At 40.0% G+C, this 26,064-nt stretch overlaps 1 long non-coding RNA gene and 1 other non-coding gene across 2 annotated transcripts in view; both read left to right on the top strand.

The window, feature by feature from the left end:
• Positions 1 to 1,790: 1,790 nt before the first annotated feature.
• The window catches only part of LOC130033117 (uncharacterized), a 90,090-nt gene continuing 65,816 nt past the window's right edge, over positions 1,791 to 26,064 (top strand). Inside the window, exons 1-6 of the long non-coding RNA XR_008793895.1 lie at positions 1,791 to 1,832; positions 4,005 to 4,132; positions 4,510 to 4,552; positions 7,728 to 7,856; positions 18,801 to 18,861; positions 20,110 to 20,141. This is a non-coding gene — a long non-coding RNA (uncharacterized LOC130033117). The remainder of the gene's footprint in view (positions 1,833 to 4,004; positions 4,133 to 4,509; positions 4,553 to 7,727; positions 7,857 to 18,800; positions 18,862 to 20,109; positions 20,142 to 26,064) is intronic.
• Positions 19,647 to 19,713, top strand: LOC130033215 (small nucleolar RNA SNORD109A). The gene has a single exon (XR_008793929.1). It is a non-coding gene; the product is annotated as a small nucleolar RNA SNORD109A (small nucleolar RNA).

Raw genomic sequence — 26,064 nt, 5'->3', positions numbered from 1 at the left:
ATTTCATCCTTTTGGCAAGGCTTCAAGGCACATCCTTGCTAGCAGATATACTCAGGATTTCTGCCTCATGAATGAGCCCAGGATTATTGCAGAACTGCTGTGCTTGGTCACTTCTGACCATTTGGATTCCTTTTTGTATTTCTTGCAGTGTGAAGCTCCATGCTGGGTTTGCCCTGAGTCAATGGCCTCAGGTGAGTGTCTAGGATCATGCACAGACCCCAGAGAAGACTGGCCCTGGAGCCAGTCAAGGTGTGAGGCCATCCCAATGTCTCCCACACTGGCAGAGGCGTGATTATTTTTGGCCACATGATTCTGGTCGCAATTGATGGTCTTGTTTTGCAGGCAATATGGGTCCTCTTTGTCCAAAACACCTGTCCAAGTATCCTTCCAGTCCATAACACCTACTTCTTTTGCAGAATGGGCATGAAGATGGTCCTGTTTTGAATACAATGCTCAGATGATTTGGCTCCCTGCGGTGGGTCGTTTTCCTGTATGGAGAGAGAGGTGGACAAAACTGTGCCTTCTAAGGACCTATTAATAATGCAGTTGCATGGGGCCCGTTGATCACTGAGCTTAGACTCTCATCAGCACTCAAGCATATTAGATGTAGGTACATACCACACTTGCCACGGAGATTCTGTGATTTCTGACTCCTAATACAAACCTATATAACAATCTTTAGTGCCCACTCATTTGCTGTTCTGGGCTGCTTGTTTCATTGCTGTGGAACTTTGTGTTCTGGCATGTTGCTCTTCAGGTCAATGTACCCACTTGAAACCTGCCTTATCATGCAGTTCCCAGAACTGTTTTGATGTCAGAGTTGGTCTGAGTGATGTATGCAGAACAGTTCAGGAAAAGCCCAAGTCAGCTCCTGGAAATTAAGTATTTTGTGTAGGAGTCCTTAGTTCCTCATGAGGACATGGTTGGAGAATGCTCTTGCCTCATTCCTCAGTTCTCTCAGCTCAGGTCATCATCTGTGGTTGTTTCTGCCAGGACACTCCTTTTGCCTGAGTCCATTTTGGTATCACCTGTTTCACATATGCTATGTTTATGAATACCATGACAGTGTAATCATGCAGTGTATCCTGCTGGGTTGTCTATACTAGGTTGGTGGAGGATGTGCTGTTTCTTACTCTTGATTATGCAGAAGATTCCCTTGCACTTATGCCCTCTTTGGGTGTAGACATGTGTTACCCCTCCCCATGACTCCCCACTGACTGAGGGAGTACTCCAAAAAGGTGGGGATATGGGGTAGGGCCACAAAATATTCTGGTGACACTTGTTCTCATCCTTTCTGCCTAGGCATTCTCTGCCTGCTTTGGTTCCTGGCACCCCAACAAATGCATCCTCCTCTCATTGCTGCCAGTCATGTCAGCCAGCCCCTCTCCAATCCAGTCCACCTGCTTGGCCTATTGGCAGCATCCTTCTCTGGTAAGCTCTTCCATGTAATGTGTTGAATATGCAGCTGTCCTTGTATGGGTCAATGATGAGAAACCCAGGCATTGCTTCTGAAGGAGCTATGCTGATCATAAAGGGTTAGCTCAAGGGTGTCACACTGAGGCCCAATCTGGCAAGGATTATGGCAGTCAATACTACAATGGGTGCATTTGTCTGGTTTAATCAGAATGTGGCTGTATTGATAATCTGTCAGCTTTACACTTTTACAGGCCTTTCAAAGCACCTCCATGCTGCCAGATATGCTCAGGGTTCTGCCACTGAGCAGACTGTCTTTACAGGTGAAGACCTCTTTGGCACTCTGACCACTTGGGTTCCTTTTTTTTCTTGCACTCCGAAGGTCTACTCTTGCTTAGTTTCTGCATTGCTGATCTCAGGTGAGTTGCTTGTGCTCTCCTCATATGTGTAGAACTCAGAGATGACTGCCCCACAAGACAGCCAATACGTGAGGTCAACTTATATCTCCCACATTTGTAGGGCCTCGATTATCTGTGGGTGTGTGATTCTGTCCCACAGGAAGCTGTTGGTTGGTGGTATGCCAGTTAGTTCTCTAGAGGAGGCCTGGGTCCTTCAAGCCTGTCCTATATGTCTCAATGTATGTCTCACTCCTGACTCTGCATGCAAGGAGTTGGCTGTGCACTTGAACTGTGTTCAGATGATTCAGCTTCTCAAAGTGAGTATTCTCTCTCACATGCAGTGAGGAAAGTAGACAGATTTTTTTCCCTTGGACTTTTCCAGAATATGTAGTGTCACAGGATCTGTTTAATACTTCACCTATTCTCTAGTCACCAAATAAGTCTATTAGCTTTGGGCACGACTTGTTCTTTCCACATAATAGAGGTGCTCCCAGGTCCAAATTCAAACTTGTGTGATTTCCTTCATTTCCACTGACAGCCCCTTGTGCTGTTTGTGTCTCCTTAGTATGACTAGGTTTCAGGACAACAGCATTTAGTTCTCTCTTCGGAGTGGAACTTGACCTTGAAAGAGTCCCCTGTACCGTCTTTGATGTTAGTGTTAGTGGTGTTTATCAAATCTATGATAGTCATCACTTTCTCTTTGGCTGGACAATAAGCAGTGGTCCCCTACTTTAGGCAATTGTCAATGAAATGCAAAATTATCCACGTTGTATGTTAGTTGGTTGGTACTGGATGATGCTCATTGCCCTGGAACTCATCTGAATGAAGTGTGGAGAACTGTTCATGACAGGCTGACTCAGGTCCCAAAAATGTATATTTTGATGTAGGGTCCTTCAGTCACCACCTATATCTTGGTGGGAGACATTGTCTTTCCTAGTCCCAGAGTTCACTCTGGCTCTAATCACAATCAGCAGTTCTTCATGCCAGAACCCTGGTGGGCTCCATTACCGGTGATACCACCGGTATCTTTGGTGATACCACCAGTCACATGGTTGAATACTAAGTCCATGAACTACTATGGCAGGACCATCAAGCATAATGTTCGCTGCTGATATGTCTATGCAAGATCAGCTGATGAAATGTCATGTGGTGCTCCAGATGGGTGCAGAAGTTTCTCTTGTGGTGAGCCTCTCTGTGGGTGGAAGCGTGGTGATTCCTACTTAGTTTCTGCCAATGGCTACCTGAGTTCTCCAGGCTGAGGGGGCCCACATGGAAGGAAACCACACTTTCCTTGGGACATCTGTCCTTACCCTGTTTGACTGTGCCTGTCTCATGATGCAGCCCCTGCAACCCCAACAGATGCATCCTCTGGCTCGCTCCATTCCACCCCCATAGGCTGTGGGACCTATCCATCTGTGGAAGCTCTTCCATGCAGTGAGTTCCATATATAGCTGACCTTGCCAGCCATCACTTCTAAAAGAGCTATGCTGATTCTTATGGGTTAAGTCTAGGGTGCCACACTGAGGCCCAATTGATGAGGTGGATGCAAAATTTAAAAGAACACAAGAAGTGAACGTGTTTGTCTGACATTTGGAATTAATCTTCTGTCAGTCCATCCCATTGAAAGCCATTCGAGGGAAGGCCATGCTGCCAGACATGTTCAGGGTGTCTGCCTCTTGAGTGAGCTTGGTCTTATTGAAAGACACATGCTCGGCCACTTCTGACCACTTTGGCTCCTTATTATGTCTTGCACTGTGAAGGTCTATGCTGGGTTTACCCTGACTTCCTGCTTCTACGCTCTTCTCACATGTACAGACCTCAAAGGTGATTGACTTTGGAGCCAGCCAAGACATGAAGCCATTCCAATGTGTCCCACATGGGTAGAGCTTTGATTACCTTAGGGTGCATGATCTGGTCACACTGGAACATGCTGTTTTGTAAGCAAATCAGGGCAGTGTCTGTTATTCATGGCATACCCAGTTGGATTGTCCAAGTATGTTAGGACAAGAATGTGTCAAGTTGTGCTCTTAATGGTACAGAAGGTCCCTTGCACTGATCCCATTTTGGGTCAAGGCCCATGGTATCCTCCTTAGTGTCTTTCCACAGCTGAGGGAGTGCTCTAGGCAGAGTGGTGGACATGAGAAAGGGCACACAATATTTACGGTGACAGATGTCCTCATCCTGTCTGCCTAGGCACTAACTACCTGCCGTGGTCCCCTGGAACCCCAGCAGATTCCTCTTCCTGTCATCGGCTGCCCGGGCATGAAATCCAGCCTATCTCCACTCTACCTGCTTAGGCTCTAGAGCTGCATTCTTCTCCGGTAAGCAGTTTCATGCTGTGTGTTCCATGTGCAGCTGTCCTTGCATGGGTCAATGATGAGAAACCCAGGCATTGCTTCTGAAGGAGCTATGCTGATCACAAAGGGTTAGCTCAAGGGTGTCACACTGAGGCCCAATCTGGCAAAGACAATGGCAAACAACACCATTTTGTTTTGTTTTGTTTTGTTTTGGTGCACATGTCTGGTTTAAACAGAATGTGGGGAACTGATCTTCTGTCAGTTCAACCCTTCAGAGCCTTTCAGAGCACGTCCATTCTGCCAGACCTGTGCAGGGTATCTGCTCCGGAGCAAACTATCCTTATAGTAGAAGACTCATGCTTGGTGTTCTGAGCACTTAGGGGTTTTTTTGTGTCTTTCAGTTCAAGGTCTACACTTGCTTTGTTCCTGCATTCCTGGTGTCAGGTGAGTTGCTTGTGCTCTCCTCATGTGCATAGATCCCAGAGATGGCTGGCCATGAGACAGCCAAGATGTGAGGTCTGCTCATGTCTCCCACATTTGCAGGGCCTCCATTATCTCTAGGTGTAGGATTCTGTCCCAAAGGAGGCTATTGCTCTGTGGTATGTCATTTGGTTCTCTAAGGAGGCCTGGGTCCTTCAATCCTGTAGTATGTGTTTCAATGCATGGGCTCAGTCCAGTCAGGTAGGCCAGTGGGTGATTGTGCAGTTGAACAGTGTTCAGGTGATTCAGCTTTCTGCATCCTGTGTTATCTCTCACATACTGTGAGGGAGGTGGACAGAGATTTATTTCCATAGAACTTTCCACAAATGAATGTCACAGGACATGTTGAATGGTTTGCTTATTCTTTAGTCACCAAAGTAGACTGTTGGAATTGGGCAATTTCACTCTTTCCCACGTAAGAACTTTGTAACCTTGGCCCAAATTCAAGCTCATATGATTCTTCTTGGTCCTCATGCACAGATACTCTGGCTATTGTGTCACCCCTGCATAGCTGGGTTTCTGGGCAAATGTTCTGTTCTGTTCTCCCTGGATTTAACTTGGCCTTGCCATGGAGTCCCTGATACTATCTATGATATCAGCGTTGATGTTATTAGTGAAGTCCATGATGTCAATTCAGTCTTTGGCTGGATCAGTCTATAGTGGTCCCCTACTTAAGAAGGTTGTCCACTGGACATCAAAATCACCCACATGTTAAGAGAACTGGTTATCAGTGGATGATGTTCAGTACCCCGGGTGAGTGATGTGTGGATAGCATGCTTTACTGCTATTAGTCCTGACTAATTCCTGGAAATGAATATTTTTGGATATTCTCAGTTTTTGAGTATTTGAGTATTATCAGTTCCCTGACTATTCCCCAGGTCATGGAGGGAGAACTCTATTGCCTGTCTCAAGGTTGATTCTGGCTCTCTCTGCAGCCTGCAATTGCTCCTGCCAGGACACTGGGGGCTCCATTACTCAGGGCACATGATGATATCAATAGTCACCTGCTTGTTTGTTAAGTCCGTAACTGTTAATGGCAGGGTCACCAAGAATAATGTGCCCAACTGGATAAGCCAATGACATGCCATACCATGTTTTCGATGATGCAGGTTTCCTTTTAGTGAGCTGCTGCTTTGGGTGGAGGCATTGTGATCCCTCTATAGAGTTTCACGCTGGCTGACCCAAAGTGCCAGAAAGAAGGGTGGAGACCATAGAGAAGAGACACACTATTTCCTTTGGACATCCCTTCTTACCCTCTGCCTACGCATTGTCCAATAGAGACCCACCACCACCCTAAAAGTTGCATCCAGCAGCCTCCCACACCTGAATAGATGCATCCTCTGGCGTTGGAATAACAGGCTCTCTCCAGTCTACCTCTGTATGCTTCAAGTCTTATCCAAACACTGAGTTCCATATGCAGTTCACCTTGCATGGGTCAATGATGAGAAGCCCAGGCATTGCTTCTGAAGGAATTATCCTGTTCTTATAGGTTAATTCAAGGGTGTCAAACTGAGGCCCAAGTCAGCAAGGATGATGGGAATCAAATGCCACAGTGACTGAACGTGTCTGGTTGGACCCAGTATGTGGGGCATTCATCTTCTGTCAGTCCATTCTTTTGGCAAGGCTTTTGAGGCATGTCCCTGCTGCCAGACATGCTCAGGGTTTCTGACTCATGACCAAGCCTGGACTTACTGCAAAACCCCTGTGCTTGGCCACTTCTGACCACTTTGGTTTCTTTTAGTGTCTTGCAGTGTGAAGTCCTATGCTGGGTTTGCAGTGATCATGGTCTTAGATGAGTCTCTGGGACCATGCACAGACCCCAGAGATGACTGGCCCTGGAGCCAGTCAAGATGTGAGACCATCCCAAAGTCTTCCACATTGTCATGAGCCTTGATTATCTTTGGGTACATGATTCTGGTCACACCAGAGGGTCTTTCTTCACACTCAGGTTGGGTATCTCTGTTCAACGTGCCTGCATTCATCAGTCCATCACACCTACTTGTTTTGCGGTGTGGGTATGGTATCTTCCCTGTGTTGAATACAGTGCTCAAATGATTTGGCTCCTTGAAGTGGGTAGCCTGTTCTGCATGCAGTGAGGGAGGTGTACAGAGCTGTGTCTCCACAGACCTGTTCAATGATGCAGTTGCATGGGACCTATTGATCACTTAGCTTTATCTCTAATCATCACATAAGCCTGTTAGAATTGGGTACACCCTGCACTTTTCATAGAGATTCTGTGATCTCTGGCTTCTAATACAAACCTGTATGACATTCCTGGGCTGGAGCGATAGCATAGAAGGTAGGGCATTTGCCTTGCACACAGCCAACATGGCCGATCCGAGTTCGATTCCTCCACCCCTCTTGGAGAGCCCAGCAAGCTACCAAGAGGATTTGTCCTGCATAGCAAAGCCTGACAAGCTACCCATGATGTATTCGATATGCCAAACATAGTAACAACAAAGTCTCACAATGGAGACGTTATAGGGCCCGCTCAAGAAAATCGATGAACAACAGGAGGGCAGTGGCAGTGATTACATTCCTTGGTGCCCACTCATTTGCTACTCTGAGCTGCTTGTGTCCATACTAAGGGACTGTCTTCTGACCAGATGCTCTCCAGGTCTCTCCACTCACATGGAACCTGCTTTACCATGCAGTTCCCGGAACTGTTTTGATGTCAGTTGGTCTGAGTGGCGTGTGCAGAGCAGTGTAGTAAAAGATTCCTGGAAAATGAATATTTTGTGTAGGAGCTCCTGGTTCTGCATAAGGACATGGTTGGAGAGCTCCCTTGCTTCTTCCCTCAGTTCTATCAGCTCAGGTCACCATCTGTGATTGTTTCTGCCAGGACATTTCTTTTGCCTGGGTCCTTTCAGATATCGCCTGTTTCACATATGCTATGTTTATGACTTCCATGACAGTGTAATCCTGCTGGGATGTCTATTCTAGGTGGGTGGAGGATGTGCTGTTTCTTACTCTTGATTATGCAGAAGATTCCCTTGCACTGATGCCCTCTTTGGGTGGAGGCACGTGTTACCCCTCCCCATGTCTCCCCACTGGCTGAGGGAGTGCTCCTGGAAGGTGGTGTAATGGGGAAGGGCCACGCAATATTTCTAGTGACATGTGTTCCTATCCTTTTGCCTAGGCACTCTGCCTGCTGTGGCCCCTGGCACCTCAACAAATGTTCATCCTTCTTCCACTGCTGCTGGGCTTGTTAGTCAGCACCTCTCCAATCCAATCCATCTACTTAGCCTCCAGTCTGCATTCTTCTCTGGTAAGCTCTTCTGTGCAGTGTGTTCCATATGCAGCTCTCCTTGCATGGGTCAATGATGAGAAACCCAGGCATTGCTTCTGAAGGAGCTATGCTGATCATAAAAGGTTAGGTCAAGGGTGTCACAATCTAGCAAGGACAATGACAAACAAAAACCACAATGGGTGCATCTCTCTAGTTTAAACAGAATGTGGGTAGTTTGATTCTCTGTTAGTCCATCCCTTCTACAAACCTTTCAAAGCACCTCCATGGAGGTGTCTGCCCCTAAACAAACTGGACTTACTGGAGGACTAATGCTTGGCCTCTCTGACCACTTGGGTTCTTTGTGAAGGTGTTTGCCTGCTTTGTTCTTGTGTTCCTGGTCTCAGGTGAGTCCTGAGGCTCTCTTTTACATGCACAGCTCCCTAGAATGACTAACCTAGGGTCTGGCAAGACATGAGGTCGTCCAGGGTCTCCCACTTTTTCACTAAATTGTAAACTTCCTTTGGTTCCCCAACTGGTAACATCCTCTTATTACAATGGTAGGCTTCCTTGTCAAATTATTTCTTTCTGGATACTTCAACATCATACACCAAGGATCTAAAAAAGTGATTATATTCATTAGAAAATACTTAACATTTGGTTAGTTCAACAATGTTCAAATTTAATCAGTCTATTTATAGGATCAGTGTGTACTGTGATATCCGTGAGGAAACAGTATATAAGGCTTGTTGATGACCCTACTTAATGATTAATCACTTAATGGAAGTTTTTAAATTTTAACACCTCTCATTCTTCAAATTCATACATTATGTCTTAGTCCTTTCTATGCTGTTTCTTGTTCTCTCTCCTGATTTGATCAACTGGGTGATTCTGTCCCCATTGTATTTTGTTGTGCCAGAGAGTCAGCTTCCAATGACATTGCTCAATGATCAGAATCATCTATTGAAATAACACCATCTACCTGAAACACATTTGATTGTACTTGTCACTGTGTTTTTTACCTCCATGTTGACATCAATCCCTGAAAGTGTTTATTGAACACTTTTCACCAAATAGAAGATTTTCAGTGCTGGAAGGGAAATTAAACCAGTGTTGTTTAGCTGCTGTAGGCAGAAAAATATTTTCCCATTTTATCTTTAGATTTTCCCTATTTTATATTTACGATATTTATCTCCTAGTCTTTTCTCTGGTAAGTCCTCACTCACTTTGGCTGCATGTGTGTTGGAGTCACTATGCTCTTTATACAGAAATGTGTTTTCTGGAGAATGTATCCCATGGGGGTTTATATGTTCTTGGTTGGTGTGCTCTCTTGAATTATCTATAGTTCATTGTCCCAGAAGAAACAAACTTCTCATTCTTATTTATTTATTTATTTATTTTTTAAATTTTATTGAATTACCATGAGAAAGTTACAAGCTTTCATGTTTAGGTTACAATCACACAATGATCAAACACCCATCCCTCCACCAGTGCACATTCTCCACCACCGATCTCCCCAGTATACCCTCCTTCCCCACCCTCCCCCTGCCTCCATGGCAGACAATACTCCCCATACTCTCTCTACTTTTGGGCATTATGATTTGCAATACAGACACTGAGAGGTCATCATGTTTGGTCCATTATCTACTTTGGGTACACATCTCCCATCCCGACTGATTCCTCCAGCCATCATTTTCTTAGTGATCCCTTCTCTATTCCATTTGCCTTCTCCCTCCACTCATGAGGCAGGCTTCCAGCTATGGGGCAATCCTCCTGGCCCTTGTATCTACTGTCCTTGGGTGTCAGTTTCATGTTATGTTATTCTGTACTCCACAAATGAGTGCAGTCCTTCTATGTCTGTCCCTCTCCATCTCTCCTAACAGCTGCATAGTATTCCATTATGTAGATGCACCAAAGTTTCTTTAACCAGTTATCTGTTCTAGGGCACTTGGGTTGTTTCCAGATTTTGGCTATTGTGAACAGTGCTGCAGTGAACATATAGGTACAGATGTCATTTCTATGTGCTTTTTTGCATCCTCGGAATATATTCCCAGAAAATTTCTCATTCTTCTGTTGAACATTGAAGGATTCCATTTGCTAAGCCACATTTTGGTATTGATATGCTAATTTTATAATTGTATACCCATAACTTATTATGACATGAAAATAATGAATGTTGGTCTAATTTTGGTTGTCTTTGGTTTAAGATTTTCCATGTTGTATTCTCTACAGGAGGATACATCTGCATAATAACAAGCTCATTTTTATTGTAAAGCATTTTTATCTTTCATTAGTATTTTTTAGTGAATATATTTCTATGTCAATCCTCCTTTGATAGGAGTTCCATGTCAGAGTTACCTTGATACTATCATGTTTTAGTTCACTTTTATAATTATCCTCATCATCTCTACCTAGATTACATCTACCTGTGTAGTCCATTATTTTGTCTACCCTGATACATACATACTCTGGCATCCTAAGTATTGCACCTCTTATCAGGATAATCTCCAGTTCACCATTAGTTTGTTCAACCTGATGCATACATACTCTGGCATCCTAAGAGTGGCATCTTTTATCAAAGAATCTCCAGTTCACCATTAGTTTGTCCAACCTGATGCACTACTAAGTATTGCATTTCTTATCAGGAGAATCTCCAGCTCACCTTATTGTGCTCATATACAGAAACCATCTGTGGTAAGCTGTTATGTGCTGTGCGTTATTTTGTTTTTGACAGGTCAATGATATGAATTCGAATTCACCATAAGGGAGATGTGGTGAAGAGATAGATGTCATGGGTGCTATCAATACCCAAACCACTGCAGGGCATGAGAAAATATGTAATGATGGGTATTTTTATCATTCAATACTCAAGATCAAGAGGAAATCTTTTTTCTATTAGTTCATTGCTTGAGGGTGTCTAGATGTAGGTATTTTGTGGGGGAGGGGTTTTTTTTTTTTTTTTTGCTTTTTGTGATGCTCAGGGATTCCTCCTGGTTCTGCACTCAGGTATTATTCCAGGCAGTACATGGGATCATATGGGATGCCAGGGATTGAATCCACATTGGCAATGTACAAGGCAAACGACTACTTACTGTTCTATGGCTCCAGCCTGGTGATGGTTATCTTATCAATGGTTCCCTGTTGCTAACCACCCAGATGTTTATGTCAATTTATAGGTCTCTATCTAATTAGAGAACAAAAATCTAGTCAATTTTTTAGTATTTGTTTTGATTTTTAGTACTTCCACTGGAGAGGTGGAGGCAGAAAGATGTTCTGTGTTTCACCACGTGAGTTTAAGTCAGCTAACACTGAGACAGCTACCTTAAGAGGAAATCAAGCCTAAAGTCTCTTTACAGAGATACCCAAGATAGATAATAGATTCTCTCTATATATTCCAGAATCTTGGTTATCCATTTGGTGTGATCTTTCTGTGGGGTCTGTGCACTGGATCTCTAATCTGTGAACTTTCCTGATTAACTCTGAGAGGATGAAATTATACAGGAGCATTGCTTTTTCTTTGGCTACAGTGATATCATTCGTGTCATACTCAAAAAGATGGTAATACTGTGAATATTCTAATCAGTTTTTAAAGCTGGTTTCAACATGCTGTGTCTCTGTTTATTGTGTTTAAAATAACCATTGTGCTCTGATAAAGTGTTTGAGGAACCATTGTCAATGGGTCTATGTTTGTGTCCCTCTAACATAACCTAATTGTAGCTCATGCAAATTGACACATCTTGCCTTACTTAAATCAGTTAATTACAGGCTCTTTATCATTGATGTGATTCTTTTATTTTTATTAAATCACTGTGATATATACAGTTACAAAGTTGTTCATAATTGGATTTCAGTCATACAATGTTTCAAAACCCATCCCTTCACCAGTGTACATTTGCTGCCACTAATACACCCGGTTTCCCTTTTGCACCCCAAGCCTGCCTCTATGGAACATACTTCTCCACACTCCCTCTCTCCCTCTCTCCCTCCTTTCCCCTCTTTTAGGCACTGTGGTCTTGGGCAAATTTATATAATAATGAGTCATCATTTTAAGTGGAGTACTTTTTAAAGACTTTCTTAGCAATTTGTTATTTACTATGTAAATTCCCCATTGATTTGAATGGTAGATACACCATGGCAGGATCATGGAAGCTCTCCTCATTATTTCTACCTAGAACAGCACTCAATCCCTTCACACCTGCAGGCCTGCACCTGTTCTGCATTCTGGTCCATGGACAGGCAGCTGTAACTAAGGTGGTAGACCAGTGGTTTTCAATCTCTTTCTACTAGCCGACCAGCACCAAGTCCGTGAACCTAGAAATTCAGCACCTAACAAGCCTCATTGCCTGCCCAGCCTGAAGCACATAATTGCCTCCTATTTTCCAACACCTTTTATTGAAACAACCTCCAATACTTTCTGTTCTGTTCATCTGCAGAAACCATCAAAATAGATTAGATGCATGTGTGTCCCATATGAAGCTAGTCTTTGATGGGTTCATGGTTCCATATACATTATAGTGGTATTTGTTTTATTTTTGTCATTACATCTAAATGTGTTTAGATTCTTTATTAACATATAGTACTGCATCTAAAGTTTTAATGTTGTTTCACCTTTAAAATGTAAAGCAAGTAAGTCTTGGTCAGAGAGATAGTAAAGCAGATAAGGTGCTTGGTTGCACCTGGTTCCCTGAGCCTCTTGAGAGTGATCCCTGAGCACAGAGCACAGAGTCAGAAGGAAACGCTGAGCACAGTCCCTCCTAAAAATAAAGCAAGTGATTCTCAAGTTTATTTGGGAAGATCTTATTACTCTCCTTTTTTCCCCTGTTTTATGATTTTTATTAATCCAGATGGGGTTTTGTTGTGTTTTATTAGAAGGCTATTTAGTGTTTCTCACAGATCTAGTTTAGAAGCAATGAATGCATTTAGCTGTTTTTGTTTATCTGAAAACTTTATCACTCTTTTACATATGAGTGATAACCTAGAAAGACACACAATTCTTGGCTAAGGGTCTTTTTCAACAAGATTTTGGATGTCCACAACCATTCCCTTCTGGTCTGTAGAGAATATTGGCAAAATTTGATCTGCATGTTAAGTGAATTTCTTTACATATAGGTAAAGTATATTTTTTTCAGTTTTGAGTGTGGATGTTGCCATGGAGCATGCTGGCTGGGCTCACCCCATTTGACATCTTCACAAATGATTGTTTTGAACCTTTGCCTTGCCACAGATTGCTTTACTAGGAATGACTGGGGGATGACCTCGTTTTTACTAGGGATTCCACATAGGGGAGATAAACTGCATCAGGTTTGATATTCAATCTGGGTGGCTCCAGGACTCAAGGCTCCATGTGTGGTCTTTTGCTTCTTTTTCAGCACCTAGCAAGGTGGAGTGGTAGGCCAGACATTATTTCTGCTTCTCCTCATTTTAGGATGGACATTCTCATGTGAAGGGATTAGTTACTTCTTTCTGAAATCTGTCGGAGAGAATTTTTCCACATAAGACTGTATGGTGATGTGTCTGTGGGTGGAGGAAAAAGCACAGAGTCTCTCCATATGCCAACTTTAACTCCCAGCATGCATTCTGTTACTGATCTTACAATGTATATTTTATGTTTATATCTTTAGCAAATTATGCTAATAGTTATTTTAATACCATTATCTCCTAACTTTTCATTTTTAACTAAAGTCAATGGAATTTTACACCAGCATTCCAGTTTTTGATTATTCTGAATTTGAATATGCCTGTGATTTTTTATATTTTAACAAGTTGGCCTATTACTGATTTGGTGGCCACACCTGGCAGTGCTCAGGGAACCATATGAGGTACCAGCAATCGAACCCACTGTACTGTCTCTCCAGCCCCAATGATCTCTTCAGCTTATGTTTGTCTAAGAAGTGTTTATATTGTCTTCATTACTGAACACATTTTCCAGGCAAAAATACCTTGTTTGGCATTTTTCAACATTGGAATATAACATTCTACTCTTTTAATAGGACTTCTACTGGGAAATCTGCTAATCACCTATTGGAATTCTCTTTATAGAATCTTTTTCTCTTGATCCTGTCACTATTTTCCTTTTAACCCTGACTTAAAGTTGTTCTATTGTATTCTTGATATATTTTTCTTTGGGTTGGTTCTCTTCAGGGATTTTTGAGGAATGCTATATTCCTCCTAAGATTTGGGAATTTTCAACCATTTTTTTTAACTTTCCTCTCACACTGGGTCTTATTTAACATATCTGAATCTGTTTTGCTACTGGATGTCTGTGTTCTCTAAAAATTCACATGTTGATATCCTAACCCATGAAGGAACTGGTAATATAAGATGGAGTTTGGGGAAGGTGACTAGGTCATGATAATAGTTCTAATGAGTAGGATTGGTTTCCATATTCAAGAATTGTCAGAGATAACCTTTTTTCTTTTTACCATGGGATAACAGAAGGCTGTCAATAAGTGAGCAAACAATTAGCAAGCACTAGATATTCTGACACCATTGCCTTTGGCTTCCTCAGCCCCTAAAATGTGCAAAGTTGTCTATGAGAAACTGAATTGTATTCATTTGCACAGAACCCCAAATATCAGAAAATTTATTCTGAGAAAGTTAGATGCTTCTGTAACAGAGAAAACTACTGAGATGTATTTAGAGGCTGAAAAAGTCCCAAAACATCAGCTCTCCTATTGAGAGTGATTTCAGAAAGTATCCAATAGGAAATAAACTGAAAATAAAGCTTGCATGTGATAAAATAAGATGTTAGACTTTGGAATCTATCGAAGGTAAGTATTCAGGTTCCGGTCTGCTCCCCTCTACCACTGGAGTAAAGTTGGTGAAGAGAGAAATGGTATAAAGATAAAACTATCAGAAATTTCGAAAACAGAACTTCAGAACCATCAAATAGTCTCAGTTTAGTCATATGCGAAACATGAGAATGCTGTTTGGAGGGAATCCAAAGGGTGTGATCAAATTTGACAAGAAAATACATGAGTTATATACCAAGACAAGAGGGTAGCCAGCTGCTTAAACAGATGCCCGAAAGAGAAGAGAATCACCATGAAGACATCCTAGAGCTAATCAGGATATCTTTTCCATTACAGACCCAAAGTGCAAGGATCTGAAATGCATGTTTTGAAAGGAGATTCTACTGCTCATGTCAGGGAAATGTTCCCCCAAAGCAGTAGAGTAGAACCACTAGCCTGTGATTCTAACCTGTAACACCACGGGCACCTCACTCTACCCAGAAGAGCTTTGACATTAATGGGGACAGGCTTTTCCTGCTTGTGGTTAAATGGTAGGTGCAAATGAATCCACAGTGAAGTGTGAGTCCAAAGCATAATGATTCTACTTGTATCCTTTTTTTGTTTGTTTGTTTGTGGGGCACACTCAGAAGTGTTTGGGATCAAATCTGTGTCATCCATATGCAAGGCAAGCACTCTACCCACTGTACTATTTCTCAGCCCCTCTTCTTAAGACTTCAGATGTAATGTTGTTTGTCCTATTTGATTTGGGACCAGTAACTTCTTTAATTTCTTTTTAATAAGTTTTATTGGATCACCGTGAGATAGTTACAGACTATTTCTTCTTTTATGTTTATCTATTTTGAAGTGGAAATGACTTTCTTAGCACCATGAATTTAGACTTTATAGTAGTAAAAATTAAATGTGTTATTTATACACTTCTCATTCTACAGTATTTTTGTTATGGAGTGAAAGTGTCCCACACATTTCAAATGCTTTTTTCATTGTTTTTATCTCCTCTGTTGGGATCATGTCAAATAACATCTTCATACTTTTTGTAATTTTTTGAAAGACAATAACTTCTATTGAAATTTTCTATTGTCTTATTCTGTATATACTTTAACTATAGATTTTTCCCCTTTTGTTTCTGATTTCTCTTTGTTGAAAGCATTCTGTTCATGTTCGTGATTTTTCTGATTGAAATGAGTTGTCTGTATTCTCTTAGCACTCATGGTGTTCCTTAAAATGACTTTTTATAATGACTTTTAATTCCTTTTTAGGCAATGTATACATCCTCATTTCTTTGGTTCCTGAAAGTTTAGTTTTATTTATGGCTTCCTATTTGCCTGCTTTTTCACGTAGCCTTGAACTGACATCTGCACTTTTTTTTTTCTTCTTGGGTCACACCTGGAAATGCACAGGGGTTAATCCTGGCTTGTGCACTCAGGAATTACTTCTGGCGGTGCACAAGGGACCATATGGGATGCTGCAAATTGAGCCCAGGTCAGCCACATGCAAGGCAAATGCCCTACCCGCTGTGCTATTGCTCCAGCCCCCAACATCTGCACATTTTGAAGGCACAAAAAATTCTTCCTGTATAGATTGATTTCAACAGGTACATACTATACCCCTCTGGTCCCCAAAATGAGTGAGACTGTGTCTAGGGTCATAGTGAAGCAGAGGACGGCTTGGTTCACAATATACAGCTGCTTCCAAGTCCAAACTTGGGTTCTTGCTTGGCAGGCCTGATTGTTTTTCAGACCAATGGAACCATCTTTGGGCATGTAGTCCTTCTGTAAGTTGCTCGGGTTATGGGTCTGTTTCTACAGGCTCAACTCTCCAGACGTAGGTCTGGTACCAGAGACTTTGAGGGATGTGTTTTCTGTGGAATTCTTATGTGGACAGACCCCATCCTCTCAAACAGCTCCAGAGAATGGGTATCTGAGTCATAGGGGTGGTTCAGGTCTACAGTCAAGGCTGACCAGTGAACCAGATTTCAGGCCCATCCCAGTGAGGTGGGCAGGGTAAGCAAGTATGACATTGGACCCACATCATAATGTGCTCCCACAATTGAGACCAAGGCTGATGGTCCTGTTACCAGGAATCTCTGAAAATCCCTAGATAATCAGGATGAATCCTGGCCTATAGAGCAGGATCCCAGTTGCAAAGTGCTAGAGCCAAGTCCTAATGCTGCTTCCACATTTTCAGTCAGGTTTAAAGTTGGCAGGTGTGCCACAAGGAATGCAGTTCTTCCCAGCTTTCTCGCGAGTGGGACTGGTGACAAGACTGCATGGAAACAGGGAGGAGTCACTAAATGGACAAGACTAATTTGCAGTGAGTCGACATTGGAATGGGTCGGCTCTCTTAAGGCAGCTTTCCTTACGCTGAGATTGTCGCAGGTTATACAAATCAGGGGGTTTCCTGCCTACCTAAGTCCTAAAGCATCTACAGAGGCACTTTTGACCAGAGGCACTTTCAAATCATTGTCTGGGGGAACATGAGATCAGTACCTGATGTTCTGTCATTTTGCTCCGTTCAATTTACTTTTGATTAAATATATTGTGGGTTTGATTTATGATATTCCCATCTGGTTCATTTTAATAATTTTTTTCAGATGAAATAGATCTAATAACATGTTCTTGCCATAATTTCTTAAGCATTCTCTAGATCTTTCTAATTTTTTTCAATTCCTCTAAAATTGGATCATCTGTCAGGTTTAAATATTATGGAATACACTTTCTTGCCTCATCTTGTATCATTCTTATTTACTCTGCACTTTTGTTTTCAGACAATATCTGAAAGAATTATTCAAAGAAGGAATTAATCAAACTTCACTCTAAGTTAAGTTTATCTGGAACGAAAAAGTATCTTTTTTATTGCAATTTCTACCCTTACTAGTAAATCTATTTTACTCTATTTGTATACTATTTAGATAATAAATATTATCTTTGCTAATCAGTATTAGGAGAGATTTTGATCTAAAATTTGATCACTAGTGTGTTTTGGGTTTTAGTATGACTAATAATTTTCAATAACTCATTCCTTTGATTTATGTAGTATTTCATATTTATATGTTAACCCAATGTACTTATTATGCTTTTTAAAAATTATTTCTTGTAACATATGGTGGTCTTGTAAATAATGCATTGATATAAATCAAAGTTGAGTAATCAGCTAAATCAAGAAAATGACAAAGTCACTATTTTAAAGGAGATTTTTGTATAGCTTCTAAAAGGAAATGTATGTTTTACAATAGTAGTTAAGAATGGATGCACTAAAAATCTAGGTGTTCCTTGGTACCCATATGGTCCCTGAACCCACCAGGAGTGATCCCAGAACACTGCTGGATGTCACCCAAAAGCAAACAAAGAAAGGAGTGGGGACTATTTTGCATGTTGATAAAGGCAAGAATTAATGAACTAAAATTTGTTTCTATGTTCTAGGAAATTGTTATTCGTCAGTTAAAATGGAGAATGGTATATATATATATTAATTTATGGCTTCAGTATAACATATATACCTTCTAGCTCAGGACTATAGACCAATTATATTAGAGGAGTGTTGCACAAGATAGATTATTACATATTTTGTCTTTTAAGTGATATGACTTATCACTTAAAAGATCTAATCACTCATTTTTTGATTTTCAAAAAAATGAGCTAATCCTCAGTGTTTTGGGTTTATAGCTCATTAAACAACTCTATCATTGAAACTCTTCACCATCAATATCACTTTATGTATAACATGAGAAAGATTCTGAGAAAATCACATTTTCTAAAATTAAATCAAATGTCTGTAAGCTGAGTGTGATTGATAAATTGTTCATGATGTTAGTGTGGTGTAAGCTGTATGTACTGATTGATAGAGGTGCAAACTGGAAGGAGGAGAAGCTGTGATCTAGCTGAGTGACTTCCTCGTAGGATGGTGACTCTCACAAAATCAGCTAAACTGATGGCCTCCTCCTCTACTTTAGTGCATGGAATACAATTTAGGATCTTCCATTCAAGAGACAACTGCTACATAAAGGCAAGATGTATTATCACTTATTTGCTTGGGATTGTTGGCTATTTGCAAAATAAAGAGTTCAGGAAGAAAGCAAGCGAGTCACTGAAATGACAGCAGTGGCAGTGAAGAAAATAACTGATGTTACAAGAGCTAGAAGAGCTGGGAGGTCTCAGCGATTCGTGAAAATAGAACCAGTGTTACACTTTATGCTTAATATGTTACTGACCTATTTTCTTTTGATATTTTCCCACAGGTCAAAATCTGAAATGAGTTAATTTTCCTTCAAATGAACAAATTGCTCTTAGGAAACAAAGGTAAGCAGCTACTTTTGTGCTTCTGAAATTCTTGTGTGTTTCATAAACTATAAATAATGTCAGAATGTTAAAGTCTGTAAATTATTCTCTCAGAGACCCAGTGAATAATAGTTTTACATTTTTCCCCTCTGCGTACCTCTATATGTTTCAAAGAATCCTCACTACTCTTTCTTCCCTTCTTTTAGTCTGTGTTCTAAGTAACCTAATATTAGAGGAGAGTCCTTGCCATATTTATTTTTACCATTTTGCATTAGTTTAAAAAATAAAACCCTAGTAAAATCCAAGTATGTTATGTGCATTTTTAAAATCTACCTGGAGATTTCAGAACAATTATGCTGCTCCTTGTATTTTGTTTTGTTTTGTTTTGTTTTGGAGTCCCATCTTGCAGTGCTCAAGGCTTACTCCTGGCTCTGCATTCAGAGATAACTTCTGGTAGTACTCAGGGAATCTGATGAGGTGCTGGGGATTGAACCTGGTTCGCCGGGTATAAGGCAAATGCTCCACCCTCTGTACTCTCGCTCCATCCTAATTTAGTTTTATTTTCAATGTATTTACTATATTATTTTTCCTACCTCATATTTTAAATTTTAGGTGATTATCATTTTCCCCATAAATTTGATATGTTTAACTAGACTAATTCAAGGCCATGGTTTTATTAGTCACTATATCTAAGATCCACTAGTCATATACAAAATAAAATGTTTACTGTTGTTTTATAATGCAGTAAACATACCCAGAATAAGCCTGGCTATGAACATGCTTATTTTTTCGAAGGGTGCTTGTCTGGATCAATGATGAGAAAAATTGTCTGAGGACGCTGAGGGACTCATTCCAGATGTCAATCTGAGGTCCAGATGAGTGACCACTAATAAGATGAATAAGACTCACAGAGCCTAGTCGAGTTGGTGACCAAGTACCCTATTAGTATGTTTTCATCCAGAAACACGCATTGGGACACCCTACCTAACAAAGCTGTATGTTTCTGTAGGCATTAGCAGTGAGCCTAGACTAGCTTCAGGTTGAACAGAGTTATAGCCATACTCTAGAGTAATGCATTTAAAAAGACTGAAGACAAGGATGGACACAGGGTTGGACAGTGAAAGACTCATTTATTTGGGACAGCAAAGGAATACTGAATGTTTATTCTAGATTCTTACAATGGAGGCCAGTTTAGTTCTTTATTATTCTGACTGCTGAGCATTTCTAAGACTGTCTTTTTTTTTCTTTTGATGTGTTCTGCGGAGATAGGAAGGCTGGGATCAGATCTTCTACTTCACTAGGTAAGTAACTACACAAGTATTCTTTTAAATTCCTATGTTGTATATACTATAACCAGAACTGAGGTTTCTATACTCAAATTTTCAAAGGACTTTTCAATGATATTTTTATGTGTTTTTCCCTCACTGAGACCTAGTCAGGCTTACATACATTATAGGCCTCTTAGAACTTTTTTCCATTTTAATTCTTTTTTCTACTTGAACAAAATATTGAATTTTAGAGGATCTGGGGATGGTTACGTATTGGTCCCCAAAACTGTAGTGAAATCTAAATATGGCAAGACATTCTTAGATCTTCCTCATCTGTTTACTTAACGGGATTGCAGATGCAGACTGTGTGATTCAGAAGGTCTTTGTGTCCGTATTGTATTATATTTCTGCTTTCATCTTTGAGAATTGACATTCGTGGTTTCTCAGTCTGAACCATGTAAGTTATTTATAAAATTGCTAAAGCTAATTCTAAGCTCTAGTCTTAGCTCATTTATATAATTGTTAGAACTAAAATGTATAAAATAGTTTGATTTCTAGCACTACATTGGGCTATAACGGTATATGGAAAGAGAGCAAGTGGAGAAACATGGAACTGTCATATACAGCATCATTATTTCTTAACAAAATTTCAAATATGTATCACAAAGAGTGGTTTTATCTGTGATCTAATGAGTAATGTCCTAGGGATAATTTAAAAAAAGAAAAAGAAAGCTCAGTTACTAACAGTCTTAGACTAAAGAGGAAGTTAGTGGGCCAGAGGGAGGGACTGCTCATGGCTTACGCCACTTGCCTTGCACACAGCCAACTCCACTTTTATCCCCAGTGGTTCTGGGTTTTGCCCCCAAACTAACATAATAATTTTTATAAATAGGAAATTTGTTGTGCTAATGAAATTCCTTTAGATCCTCAATTATTAACAAACTTTTTTTTATAAAGCCCATTCTCACTAAACTTTGTTACCATTAGTAGATCCAGAGATTCCTTGAGTAGGAACTATTGTCTCAAGCTAAAGAAAATAGAAAAACATTGTTGTACTTATACTCAGCAAATTGTCTCTATTATTTATCTAAGTAGTATAGGACTGACATGGAAAAAGATTATGACTAGAATAGCACAGACCTCCCTTTTATCCCAAAGCGTTTGCCTTCTGAAAATGTATCTATCTGAGTTTTGTAAGTTTATAAAAGTTGAATTATGTAGTTTTACTTTTTTTGTGACTTTATCATTTGCTCAAAATTCTAGCCTGATGAACATTTATTTGAAACATCAAACCCATTGTTGTAAGTTTGTTAGTCATATGCTCTTCTCATTTTGTATGTCTTTTAGATATTAATATATTCTCATTCTTTATTAATCTTGATGAGGGCTTCAATCATATTCAAATCACTATTTGTGTTTTCTTTGTTTTGTTTGGGGGTTGTTTCATTGTGCGGGGATCAAACCCAGGGCACACATGTGACAGGCATGCTCTCTGCCACTTTAGCTACAGCTCAGTCCCATTTTATATTTTTCACTCTTAACCTCATTAATCTTCCCTTTTAATCTTCTGCAGTTGACTTTGTGAAATCCAATTTATTGATTTTTACCTTCTTCTTTTCTGCTATCTCGCTTAGCCTCTTAATTTCCCAAAAGCACCTCTCTGCTGCATGAGCCCGTTTGACATTTGCACCTTTTCTCTTACTTATAGAAATTTCAAGTTTTTCTTCCTATGTTGATTACTTGGAAAGGTATTTCTTTATATCCAAACATTTGGATATTTTTCTACTATCCACTCTATTTTGAGATTACTTCATTCACATATGCTATGTAATTTTACTAATCTGTGATCTGAAAATATGCATGATACAGACTATGATGAACAATTTGAATGCATGCACTTTCTGCATGCATATTACGATAGAAAATTCAAAATGTCTCCAGCATATTAATGATTACTATTTTAGCTCGAGGATTATTACCTTAAAGAGAGACATTCTCTCAAATCAATATTATAGTATAATATAATACTGTCAGTAATACCAGAATAGTTTTTTGCTTTCAATGACTAAAGTCAAATTTTGAGGACTGAGATTCAGTAAATATGCTATGAAAACATTCTGATGAATCTGAATAATTCAAACAAGTTTTTTAAGTCTGATCATTAATTCAGGAAGGATATGTGGACAACATTGAAGAAATCAATCCAGGTAACTTGAAGAAAAGGAATTTTTAAGATTCTGGATATTATGTGTGTTTCTTCCCAAATTTAAAAAGATGTTTATTTGATTTATAAATTTTTCCTTTCATATATTTGTTCTTAGTGTTGGCAGTAAATGCTTGTGCATAAACAAAGACAAAAATACAGATTTAGAAGATATGGTCACAGGTTAAAGTAGTAACTTAATCATTTTAATCCAGTATGAAAAATGGGAGATACATCATAGACATTATTATCACCCCACTGAATGCTCTAATAGCTACCAATATACTCATTTTTGTACCAACCACCTTATAAATATTTTATATTTATCCACAGGATAGTCTACACATGTCTTTGTTGTACTTACAGAGTCAAACATTTATATGCAGCTCTGTATACACATATATCTAAGGAACATCCTCTAGATCGGCCAGAGTATGGGACCTGATTACTTACCAAAACCATGATGGAATAAAGATCGAAGCAATATTAACTAAAGCTCTTGATTTCACAAACCATATATAAGAAGGTTTGCTCATTTCCATTAATACTTTTAAAGCATTTTTTAAAAGTCTAAAAGAAGTTAACTATTATTATTTGGGACTATCTTGCACATTGATAAAGGCAAGAATTAACAATACTAGAATGTGTTTTACTTTGTCTTAAAAATAAAGCAAAACTTCATAAAGTCATATCTAGTGATAAATTCAGTAGCGGGTTCTTGACAGTAATGTTACTATTCCAATGTGGAAAAATATTGCTTAAAACAGTACACTGTTTAAAGCAAGTTTATACAGCATCTTATTTTGTTGCTGATCACTTGACAATCATTCCCTGCAACATTATTTATACATTGTCACCTGTGTCTGTCAGCAGTGCTTTTTCCTTGAGAGCATATTAACAACATTTCCCATATTGTCGGTGTAAGTAAAATAGAGCTGAGGTGAGAACACAGTGGGTAGTGCACTTAGGATTACATGCTATTGACCTGGGTTTTAACCCTACCAGGGGTGACTAAAAATGGGTTCAATACACCACATTTTCACATTAAAGAGAGGTCTGGTGTTTCATTTAAGTATAAAGTGTTCACATAAGCTAGACCATTAGTGTTGTGATACTGAAAATTAATAAGGGAAGACATGGACAGTGAATGTAAGATAAAGACATGGAAAATTTTGTTTCGATATGGCTGCTCTTTCTATATTTTCTAAATTAATAAGGTAAAGGCCCTCCCGTTGATCGTCGATTTGCTCGAGCGGGCCCAGTAACGTCTCCATTGGAGACTTGGTTGTTACTGTGTCTGGCATATCGAATACTCTCGGTAGCTTGCCGGGCTCTCCGAGAGGGGCGGAGGAATCGAACTCGGGTCGGCCATGTTGGCCGCTTGTAAGGCGAACGCCCTACCCGCTGTGCTATTTGAATTTTTCTTCTGCTGCCATTCTTGCACATAGAATAACAGTATAATGGTATCAGGGAACAAAAATAATCAGCTTCCTGTGCCACAGATATTCTTCAACTAAGTCTACAATTTGAAATCTAATAAATATGAGGGCGTTAGGAAGACAGGACAAGAGGTAAGGTGCTTGCCTTGATGAACTGCAATCACAGTTTGAATCTCTAACACCACACATGGCCAGGTCCTGACCACTGCTGGGGTGTGGTCCACCAAAAAGGAGAAAGAAATATGAGGAAAATAGCTTGTAAATTGCCATGTTTGAACTAAATATAAAAAATAGGGACTAGAATTAGTATAGGGCTCACCCAGATTCTATCCCCAGCAACGTATGTGATCCCTGAGCCTGAGCATGGAATCTCTGGAATGGCCCCTGGATTCTACCACCCATCCATCCCTGAGAAAGTCTGTATTAGAAAGGAAGAAAAGTTTCAAACCGACCAATGATCTTATCTCCACCTTAGCAAACTTAAATGTAGAAAACTAAACCCAGAGAAAAAGGCAATTGCAAAAGAGCAACGGTCACGGTCACAGTCCTCCCGTTGTTCATCGATTTGCTCGAGCAGGCCCAGTAACGTCTCCATCATGAGACTTCTTGTTACTGTGTTTGGTATATCGATTACCTCACGGGTAGCTTGTCAGGCTCTGCCGTGCCGGCGAGATACTCTCGGTAGCTTGCCGGGCTCTCCAAGAGGGGCGGAGGTATCGAACTCAGGTTGGCCATGTTGGCCGCTTGTAAGGCAAATGCCCTACCGCTGTGCACGTCAAAAGAGCAAAATTAATAAAATTTACACTAAATAGAAAAACTGGTCAGTTATTTACCAAATAATATTGGTAAAATTCTAGGAACCAAAAGACCATTCTCTGGATCCATGAAAAGCAACATCATTCAAGTTTTTATGGGCAGTTATAGGAGATAATGTAGGCCACACATGTACTTTAATTTTATTTTTTTTGCTTTTTTTTGAGGGGGAGGTACGCCTGGCAATGAACAGGGATTGCCTCCTGGCTTTGCACTTAGGAATTACTCTTGGGATGCTGGGAATCGAACCTGGGTTGGCCGCATGCAAGACAACACCCTACCTGCTGTACTATTGCTCCAGCCGCAAGACATGTACTTTAAATATGCTCCCTGCAGTATTTCTGGCACCATATCACCCCACCACCACCAGGCTGCTCCAGAGAATGTCTGAGAGGTTACTACAGTGAAAAGGCTACACAGTTTAAGATGTATGATGGTAGTTTCGACAACTTGTATAGAAAAACCATTGAAGGACTAAAGTTAAATAATTTAATCAAGAAGTAGGTCATCTGGAAAGTTCTATTTCAATGGAATAAATGGAATATGTAGCCCAAATCTTTTCCAGATATATAAAAATAACCTTCATGCCTATAAAATTTCACATGAAATTTAGGAAAAGTACTACTGACTGTACAACTCTCTAGAAATTAAATATTAAAGGGAATACTGTCTAGCTCAGTCTATGTAGACAGTATTCTATATACAAAAACAGGAGATTCAAAAAAGAAAACTAGACCAAATTACCCTTCATGGACATGAATGCAAATAGTTCTAATCAAACTTTTTAGTAAATAAAAGCCAAAACAAATAAAAAAATATTTTGTTTTCCAAGTGAGGCTAACTCAAAGGTCGCAGAGTCGGTCTGACATTTAAAGATCAATATTTGGGGCCAGAGAGATGTACTAAAACAAAGGCCTTGCATCCCGCTGACCTCTATTCAAGTATCTGGTGCTACATATTGTTTCCTTCCCCCCAGAGCCCCTCCAGGTAACCCCAAAATAAAATTATATAATAATTATTGTAGGAAAAGTACTTCTGGGAAATCAAAGTAAAACCTCCATACCTTTCTTCTCCATAAAATTAATTACCCTGACCAGAAAAGGCTAAAACCAAATTTCCCAATTTTATAAGTTAGCAAAAGATTAATAAAAGTTCAATTTAAAAAAACACGTTCACTCAAGAAAACTATTGACTCTTATTGAACTAGGTAGTGTTTTAATAATCCCCCTTTTGACACTTCTTTCCCCCACATATTTGCTTCTGGGTAATAAAGACAAGGTGTGGAGATTTGAAAATAAGAACAAAATACCATTAGGGAACTACCGGTAGTTGCCTTTTCTGAAGCTCCCAGCAAGGTCTTCATTCACTAGGGATTTTGTATTTATTTGGATTAATTCAGTGTGAAATCAGTGGACCCTGTAGCAGAATATGGTAAAACATTGAAAGTGTTGACAATCACATGTTCCTGAAGTGTTGGTGGCCACTGGGCCAGATAAGGAGA

This window comes from Sorex fumeus, unplaced genomic scaffold, assembly GCF_029834395.1.
Source record: "Sorex fumeus unplaced genomic scaffold, SorFum_2.1 ptg000051l, whole genome shotgun sequence".
Classification (NCBI taxonomy): Eukaryota; Metazoa; Chordata; class Mammalia; order Eulipotyphla; family Soricidae; genus Sorex; species Sorex fumeus.
Note: the sequence above shows the minus strand (reverse complement) of the source record. Positions and strands in the feature narration are given on the sequence as shown.